Source organism: Oncorhynchus mykiss, chromosome 13 (assembly GCF_057628025.1).
Source record: "Oncorhynchus mykiss isolate SJ-2025 chromosome 13, ASM5762802v1, whole genome shotgun sequence".
NCBI lineage: Eukaryota > Metazoa > Chordata > Actinopteri > Salmoniformes > Salmonidae > Oncorhynchus > Oncorhynchus mykiss.
In genome coordinates, this window is record NC_143034.1 from 69,123,974 (window position 1) to 69,133,870 (window position 9,897).

Genomic DNA, 9,897 nt, shown 5'->3' on the forward strand with positions numbered 1-9,897 from the left:
AGGCAGCAAAGCAGCCCCGAACCATGATGCTCCCTCCACCATACTTTAAATCAAATCTAATTTTCGTACATCAGCTGATATCTCTAAGTGCTGTACAGAAACCCAGCCTAAAACCCCAAACAGCAAGCAATGCAGGTGTAGAAGCACGGTGGCTAGGGAAAACTCCCTAGAAAGGCCAAAACCTAGGAAGAAACCTAGACAGGAACCAGGCTATGAGGGGTGGCCAGTCCTCTTCTGGCTGTGCCGGGTGGAGATTATAACAGAACATGGCCAAGATGTTCAAATGTTCATAAATGACCAGCATGGTCAAATAATAATAATCACAGTAGTTGTCGAGGGTGCAGCAAGTCAGCACCTCAGGAGTAAATGTCAGTTGGCTTTTCATAGCTGATCAGTATCTCTACCGCTCCTGCTGTCTCTAAAGAGTTGAACAGGTATTCCATAGCCGCAGGCAGAACAGTTGAAACTGGAGCAGCAGCACGGCCAGGTGGACTGGGGACATCAAGGAGCCATCATGCCAGGTAGTCCTGAGGCATGGTCCTAGGGCTCAGGTCCTCCGAGAGAAAGAAAGAAAGAAAGAGAGAGAGCATACTTAAACTTTACAGTTGGGATGAGGTTTTGATGTTGGTGTGCTGTGCCTTTTTTCCCTCCACACATAGAGTCGCGAGTTCCTTCCAAACAACTCAATTTAGTTTAATCTGTCCACAGAATATTTTGCCAGAAGTGCTGTGGAACATCCAGGTGCTCTTTTGCGAACTTCAGATGTGCAACAATGTTTTTATTGGACAGCAGTGTTTAGTGTTTAACGTATCGTAGACTTGTCAACAGAGACGTTAGCATGTTCCAGAGATTTCTTTCTAGTCTTTAGCTGACACTCAAGGATTCTTCTTAACCTCATTGAGCATTCTGCGCTGTACTCTTGCAGTCATCTTGCAGGATGGCCACTCCTAGGGAGAGTGGCAACAGTGCTGAACTTTTTCCATTTATAGACAATTTGTCTTACCGTGGACTAATGCACTTCAAGGCTTTTAGAGATACCTTTGCAACCCTTTCCAGCTTATTGCAAGTCAACCATTCTTAATCTTAGGTCTTCTGAGATCTCTTTTGTTCGAGGCATGGTTCACATCAGGCAAGGCTTCTTGTGAATAGCAAACTCACATTTTGTTACTGTTTTTTTATAGGGCAGGGCAGCTCTAACCAACATCTCCAATCTCGTCTCATTGATTGGACTCCAGGTTAGCTGACTCCTGACTCCAATTAGCTTTTGGAAAAGTCATTAGCCTAGGGGTTCACATACTTTTTCCAACCTACACTGTGAATGTTTAAACGATGTATTCAATACAGACAAGAAAAATACAATATTTTTTTTGTTATTAGTTTAAGCAGACTGTGTTCGTCTATTGTTGTGACTAAGATGAAGATCAGTTCCCATTTTCTGACTAATATATGCAGAAATCCAGGTAATTCCAAAGGGTTCACATACTTTTTCTTGCCACTTATTGAACCAACGTGGTTTTGAAATGTGAAAATTGACGTCTGTGCCCAGAATCACTTGAATCACTTGGAGAATTGTCTTATTGCCTTTTAAAATAAATAGCTTATAGCTGAAATTAAATCCAATTGTCTGTCTGTTTCACATTTGGAGATAGTGTTTCCTGTTGTGATTGATATTCAGTGGGGTTGTAGGTCAGCCAGGACAAGGGCATCATCTGCTGAATGACTTGGCAACAAGCTGACTCTCTTTGCATCCCAAATGGCACTTTATTCCCTATTTAGTGCACTCCTTTTGACCAGGGCCTACAGGGAATAGGGTGCCTCTGTCTCTCTCTGACCATGTTGATCTGATTGATTTCACTTTTGCCATCTGGCCCTACAGCAGAGCTCTTTGTATTCACTGGATCACAAGATGAGGAGTGTCTGAGTGGGAATATGTCGTTTTTCTGCTGTTCCCTTCCTTCTTACAAAAGACGGGGATAAGATGGACGAGAGTATGAGTGATAATGGTTCCTCTGTGTGTGTGTGTGTGTGTGTGTGTGTGTGTGTGTGTGTGTGTGTGTGTGTGTAATAGTGAATATGATGTTATTCTGCTGTTCTTTCCCTTCTTTCTCATAAACAAGGGGGATGAGAGAGACATGAGTCGGGGTAGTAATAACGCTTCCTCAGGGCTTCAATAAAAGGCTCTGTGGGTGAGGAGGAAGTGGAACTAATCTCAGTGTCTAAAAAGTTTATCTTCCACTGTTGCTTGTAGCCATAGAGTATCCACTTAACAGGGTGGTTTCTGGGAGCCCTGTTGAACCAAAAATGAGAAGAAAGTGCTTGCATATACAGAAATATACAAACTGCTCTAAAGAAGGGGAGAGTGGAAAAGAGGTGAGAGGAGTGTGCTGGTTTGTCGCGAGCATTGTGTTCAGTATGAAGTAGTGCTGTTCTAAATAGAATATATGGAAAAACCCCTAACACACACACACTAATACACACAGACACACTGGTCAGCATTGTCTCATCTCCCATGGAGCTGCTTAATAAATGCGGTATGGTTTGATGTTCCTAATGACACACTCCACTCAGCATATGAAAGGTTGAGGTCCACGCCCAGTGTGGTATTGAACTATTTTAGTCTCTTCCAGGTATTGTATAACACACCCTACACTCACACTAAGGGCCTTCCAGTACTGGGTCATGTTCATTATGCACCAAACGGAAGAAAATGGACTGAAACAGGGAGGGGACGACCTGGACTCGTCCAATAAAAATAAAAAAAATCATTTTGTTGTGTCCTATCTATCCAGGCACAGATTCTGTCTCACAGTTACACACTGACTGACTGCATCTCTGTAGGAACAGTGGCTCTCTCACAGGTACACACTGACTGACTGCATCTCTGTAGGAACAGTGGCTCTCTCACAGGTACACACTGACTGACTGCATCTCTGTAGGAACAGTGGCTCTCTCACTGGTACACACTGACTGACTGCATCTCAGTAGTCTAAAATGTCTTCCTCTGCTCATCTCTTCTCCCTTTTTGTACTGTGACTTGAAGGAAAAGGGGGTAAATCCCCTGTCAGCCCTGATATTGTCTTCCTCAGGCACAGAGAGAGTTCTACGGGTGCCCAGCACCTGCCCTTCCGCCCTCCTATGAGAAAAGTGCCCTTTCAGATTGGTGGTGTTTTTTTAATATTACATTTGTATTTCCCTTTAAGTCTATTCTCTCTCTCTCTTCTTACTGAAATGAGTCTGCCATCAAACTAGCTCAATTCTAATTAGTCTAACTTGGAAAATTCCCACTCCCCTCTTCTCCGCCACCACACGAGAGCATGCGAGGCACTCCGCCTGCAGGCAGAAGCTACCGACATAGAACGGAATTGTAGAAGTGGCTCCCTTTTGAGTTACATGTGTCATCTCACTGTCAGGGACAGGGAAGGCTTCAATTCTACTGTTTGTTAGGAGGCATAAGAGAAGATGTCAACAGTGGAATAAACTCCAATCACAGTTAAAGACTAGTTATATTTTTGAACAGCAGAGATAGCTAACTATCTGATTTCCATCCTTTAGATTCACTATGATCAGCCGATAGCCTACCTCTCTTTGAGCCGTTGGCTATGAGCTCACTTACAGTGGGATGAGTGTGATTTTGCAGAAAATAAAGGCCTGTGTTTAAAAACAATACATGTTGATATTTGGCTACAGGAGCATCAGATAATTAGCTATGAATGTAAGACATTTAAGTCAACTTCTTTTTTTGACATGCCCTGCCCCCATTATTTCAGATCAGTACAGATGAATGAGAGGAGACAAGTAGAGGTAGCTATTCTAGAATATTAAGATGCACCTAGGTTCTTCTAGATGATGTTTGAAAGAAATAGGGCTATATTCATTAGCCAAAGTGTTTTAAAGAAAATGAGAGTTGCAGATTTGGACATTTAGAAGCAACTGATGTGGTATGCTAAATAGTGTTTACTGAACCAAATGTTAATATATGTGCCTCATGTGCATTGCTTTGAAGAAGTCTCTGTGGTACTAGAGTGCTGTAGTCTGTACAGTTCTGCTTTCATGCAGCATTCACAGCTGCAGCCCAATGGGGACCATAGAGACGATACTAAACTCTGAGCCTGACCTAGTGTATCAGAGTAAAGTGCTATGGAGATGAGAGGAACGGAGATATGGGGGAAAGGAATGAAGAGACAGGGAGATGGGGAAGAGAAAGAGGGGAGAGGTAGGTAAGAGTGAGAGAACATACTATTTTCCGTCCAGCTGCATTCTATAAACAACATGTGATATATGTGATATCTTTTGCGATGTCTTTTGCACCAGGCTGTGTGAAGCTAGCATCCAAGCCCAGTGTTAGTGCCCTAGCGGTAGCACATAAACAACATACAGTACATTTACATGATACTGTATCTTTAGCATCCAAGCCTAGTGTTAGTGCCCTAGCGGTATCGCATAAACAACATACAGTACATTTACATGATACTGTACCTTTAGCATCCAAGCCTAGTGTTAGTGCCCTAGCGGTAGCGCATAAACAACATACAGTACATTTACATGATACTGTACCTTTAGCATCCAAGCCTGGTGTTAGTGCCCTAGCGGGAGCACATAAACAACATACAGTACATTTACATGATACTGTACCTTTAGCATCCAAGCCTAGTGTTAGTGCCCTAGCGGTAGCGCTTAAACAACATACAGTACATTTACATGATACTGTACCTTTAGCATCCAAGCCTGGTGTTAGTGCCCTAGCGGTAGCACATAAACAACATACAGTACATTTACATGATACTGTACCTTTAGCATCCAAGCCTGGTGTTAGTGCCCTAGCGGTAGCACATAAACAACATACAGTACATTTACATGATACTGTACCTTTAGCATCCAAGCCTAGTGTTAGTGCCCTAGCGGTAGCGCATAAACAACATACAGTACATTTACATGATACTCTACCTTTAGCATCCAAGCCTAGTGTTAGTGCCCTAGCGGTAGCACATAAACAACATACAGTACATTTACATGATACTGTATCTTTAGCATCCAAGCCTAGTGTTAGTGCCCTAGCGGTAGCGCATAAACAACATACAGTACATTTACATGATACTGTACCTTTAGCATCCAAGCCTAGTGTTAGTGCCCTAGCGGTAGCGCATAAACAACATACAGTACATTTACATGATACTGTACCTTTAGCATCCAAGCCTGGTGTTAGTGCCCTAGCGGGAGCACATAAACAACATACAGTACATTTACATGATACTGTACCTTTAGCATCCAAGCCTAGTGTTAGTGCCCTAGCGGTAGCGCTTAAACAACATACAGTACATTTACATGATACTGTACCTTTAGCATCCAAGCCTGGTGTTAGTGCCCTAGCGGTAGCACATAAACAACATACAGTACATTTACATGATACTGTACCTTTAGCATCCAAGCCTGGTGTTAGTGCCCTAGCGGTAGCACATAAACAACATACAGTACATTTACATGATACTGTATCTTTAGCACCAGTCTCTAACCTATTGACTGCTGAACAATTAATGAAATGACCCCTGGACTAATTACATTGACCCCCCCCTCCATTTGGTTTGTACACTGCTGCTACTCGCTGTTTATTATCTATGCATAGTCACTTCACCCCCACCTACATACACAAATTACCTCTAACCTGTACCCCCGCACACTGACTCGGTACCGGTACCCACTGTATATATCCTCGTTATTGTTATGTTATTGTGCTACGTTTTCTTCTTTTTTACATTAGTTTATTTGGTAAATGTTTTCTTAACTCTTCTTAAACTGCACTGTTGATTAAGGGCTTGTAAGCAAGCACGGTAAGGTCTACACTTGTTTTGGTATTTGATGAATGTGACAAATATATTTTATTGATTGGATTTTTATATTTAATTGTATTATTCCCCCTTCTGTTAGCATCCTAGCATTAGTATCCTAGCGTTAGCATCCTAGCGTTAGTATCCTAGCGTTAGCATCCTAGCGTTAGTATCCTAGCATTAGTATCCTAGCGTTAGCATCCTAGCATTAGTATCCTAGCGTTAGCATCCTAGCGTTAGTATCCTAGCATTAGTATCCTAGCGTTAGTATCCTAGCATTAGTATCCTAGCATTAGTATCCTAGCGTTAGCATCCTAGCGTTAGTATCCTAGCATTAGTATCCTAGCGTTAGTATCCTAGCATTAGCATCCTAGCATTAGTATCCTAGCGTTAGTATCCTAGCGTTAGCTCGACTAGGATTTGATGGCCACCCCAAGCCATTATAATAGATGGTGTCTAGGTGGCACACTGCCACAAGTCTGCCCTTTGTTATGTCTTATTAGTGTACGGCCAATTAGACAATCTGCTGGCAGGGAGGGGGGGTATAGGCCTTTGCAGTGAGTGTAGACCACCCAGTGTTAGGCACGCAACAGACTACAGTAAATGGTATTGAGTGGAGGAATTCGCTTCTGAAAAGCTAACCCTGTTTACCTGGCATGGTGAGAGAGAGAGATATTGAGTGGAAGATGTTGGGTATCGTGGTGAACGGATCAGTTTCAATGGATTCTTTTATAATTTATTTTTATTTTTTACAAGATTTCCCAAATGATTGGCGTTCTACACTGTATGAGTAATTTTTGCCCCGGTGTAGCTCCTCTGTCTCTTTGGACAGATCAGTCTCATCAGTACATCATTGTAAATAAGAGTTTGTTCTTAACTGACTTGCCTAGTTAAATAAACGTTAACATTTCTCCCTCAGGAGCAAATGGGATGGCATCAAATGCATGGAAAACATGTGTTTGATGTATTTGATACCATTCCACCCATTCCACTCCATCCATCACTATGAGCCTGTCCTCCCCAATTAAGGTGCCACCAACCTCCTGTGGTCTCAATGGAACTTTATTTCTCACGTATGTCAATCTTCCTCAGAATATCCCAAATAAATTGGCTGAATTGAAAAGGAAACATCTGCGCTAAACATTTGTGCTGATAGTTTTTAGAACACCAACAACCACATCTGAAACCAATCAATACAGGGAGGGGGTTGTTGATCAGCCAATCAGCAAACAGGCTGGGTTTAGAGCCCAAATGGGGGTGTTTTCAGAAAAGAGGCGCTGGCTATGAAGTGTTAGGCGATGGCTTTGATTTAATTACAAGGCTCATATATCACAGAGCCTCAAACCTCTCCCCATTATGCCATCTCCTCTCACTTTCTCCCTAGCCCAGCAGATTCAAAGAGCTTCAAAACCAAGCATACTCAGCATGCGAAAATACTGAAAATCTGCAAAAATCATGTATGAATACTGTATCAACATTCATGTCAAAGTGAGACACGATAGTACATTCTTAGAAAAAAGTGCTATCTAGAACCTAAAATAGTTATTCCGCTGTCCCCATAGGAGAACCCTTTGAAGAACCGTTTTGGATTCCAAGTAGAATCCTTTTGGTTCCAGGTAGAAAGAAACCTTTTGGGTTCCATGTAGAACCCACGGAGAGTTACTTTTTTCTAAGACTGTACAACCATTAAATAGTCCTTTCAAAACCCTTCAGCCTGCTACTACCATGGCAACTAGTGACAATGTTTTGATAATCTCAGGTGGCGTGAGATGGGCGAGAGATGAGGGAACAGGGCTGATTTTCTCAGGCAGTGTGAGATGTGAGAGATGAGGGAACAGGGTTGATATCCTCAGGTGGCATGAGATGTGAGAGACGAGGCAACGGGGTTTATATTCTCAGGTGGCATGAGATGTGAGAGACGAGGCAACAGGGTTTATATTCTCAGGTGGCATGAGATGTGAGAGACGAGGCAACGGGGTTTATATTCTCAGTCAGTGTGAGAAGTGAGAGACAAGGGAACAGGGAAATAGCACTCGGGAATATGAGGTTGTTGTTGAGTGATCTTGTAATCGGATTGTACTGTGTAGGCACAGTACATAGGCAGGATAGTTGAGAACAAGTTCTCATTTGCAACTGCGACCTGGCCAAGATAAAGCATAGCAATTCAACACATACAACAACACAGAGTTACACATGGAATAAACAAAACATAGTCAATAATACAGTAGAACAAAAGAAAACAAAGTCTATATACAGTGAGTGCAAATGAGGTAAGATAAGGGAGTTAAGGCAATAAATGGGCCATGGTGGCGAAGTAATTACAATATAGCAATTAAACACAGGTGCAGTGATCTGTGAGCTGCTCTGACAGCTGGTGCTTAAAGCTAGTGAGGCAGATATGAGTCTCTGGCATCAGAGATTTTTGCAGTTCGTTCCAGTCATAGGCAGCAGAGAACTGGAAGGAAAGTCAACCAAAGGAGGAATTGGCTTTGGGGGTGACCAATGAGATATACCTGCTGGAGCACGTGCTACGAGTGGGTGCTGCTATGGTGACCAGTGAGCTGAGATAAGGCGGGGCTTTACCCAGCAGAGACTTGTAGATAACCTGTAGCCAGTGGGTTTGGCGACGAGTATGAAGCGAGGGCCAACCAACGAGAGCGTACAGGTCGCAACGGTGGGTAGTGTATGGGGCTTTGGTGACAAAACGGATGACACTGTGATAGACTGCATCCAGTTTGTTGAGTAGAGTGTAGAGGCAAAAACAGACTTACACCCATCGCGACGTCCCCCAAAGGCTAACTTGCACGGGAGCCCTGTCCGGGCTAGCTTCAGGCTAATTGGTGCTTGCTCCGGGATGGAAACGCTAAACAGGAGTGCTCACCCGGGATTGCGGTTAGCAAATGTTCAGCGTTTGCGGTAGGAATCTGGGGATATGGAGAGAAATAGGTCCGTTATGCTCTGGTTTGAGTCACGTTGTTCGAACTGGCGAGAGATTTCCAAGCTAAAGGTTAGCTGATGACCGCTAGCAATGATTTTCTGACTGATAGCTGGTAGGTAGTTAGCTGGCTAGCTTCAGTTGAGGGATTCCAGATCCGAAGTAAATAGAAAGACTTTAGAAAAAAGCAGATCCACATCACATTGGGTGAGGCGGGTTGCAGGACAGTTTTTAGAAGTTGAGGTTTAGGAAAATATTTTTAAAAGATATGCGAAGAAAAAGATGTAAAAAGATATATACAAAGGGACACAACAGGACAAAGATAAAGATGTCTGACTGCTACGCCACCCTGGAAGAACTATTTCCACAGTATTAAAAAGAAAATGTATGTCAGCTATAGGTCTTTTCTTTTTACAGTATTAAGGGGAAAGTGTTTGCCAGTTATGAGCTATTAGTCCTTTCCTTTCCACAGTCTTATGAAGAAGATGTATGTCAGATAAAGGCTTTAGGCCTACTCCAAATCAGCTAATCCAAAGATTATCTTCACTGTTTCATTTCTGTTATCTGCTTTTGTATCTATTGCATTAACCTGGGGGAGAAATATCTTACACACTCTCATAGAAAGAGTCACAAAGTGAGTGTTTAAACTTCAGCCCTCATTCCAGCCATCACTCAAACTGTATAAACGTCCATTTCATGCCTGGCTATCCATGCCTGGTTGATAGGAGGGCTGCTCTGACTCCATCCAAATTTCAACACCCTTTGAACTCCTAACAGAGAAACTCATAAATGGGATAAGAGAATACAATTGGTTCAATTGATGTTAGAGCCTGATTGAGCACTTTGATGCAATGTCATGTGTCAGGCACTTTATAACTCAAATGCCACTATGATCACAGTGTAATAGCTGGTCTTTACAGGCCCACACCATGATAGGACTTAAAGGTCAGTCCCTGATAGTCTGTCACTACGAGTCAACAAATAGCCTTCTTCAGGCAAGCCATCGTGGAACCACAATTGTGTACTGTAAGTTGGGGTGAAACTTACGATCTGAAAACCTGTTGCTTTATACACCTTTAAAAATACAATTATTACAATTCAATTGAAATTACAAAAGTCAAAGACATTGACTTTTACAGT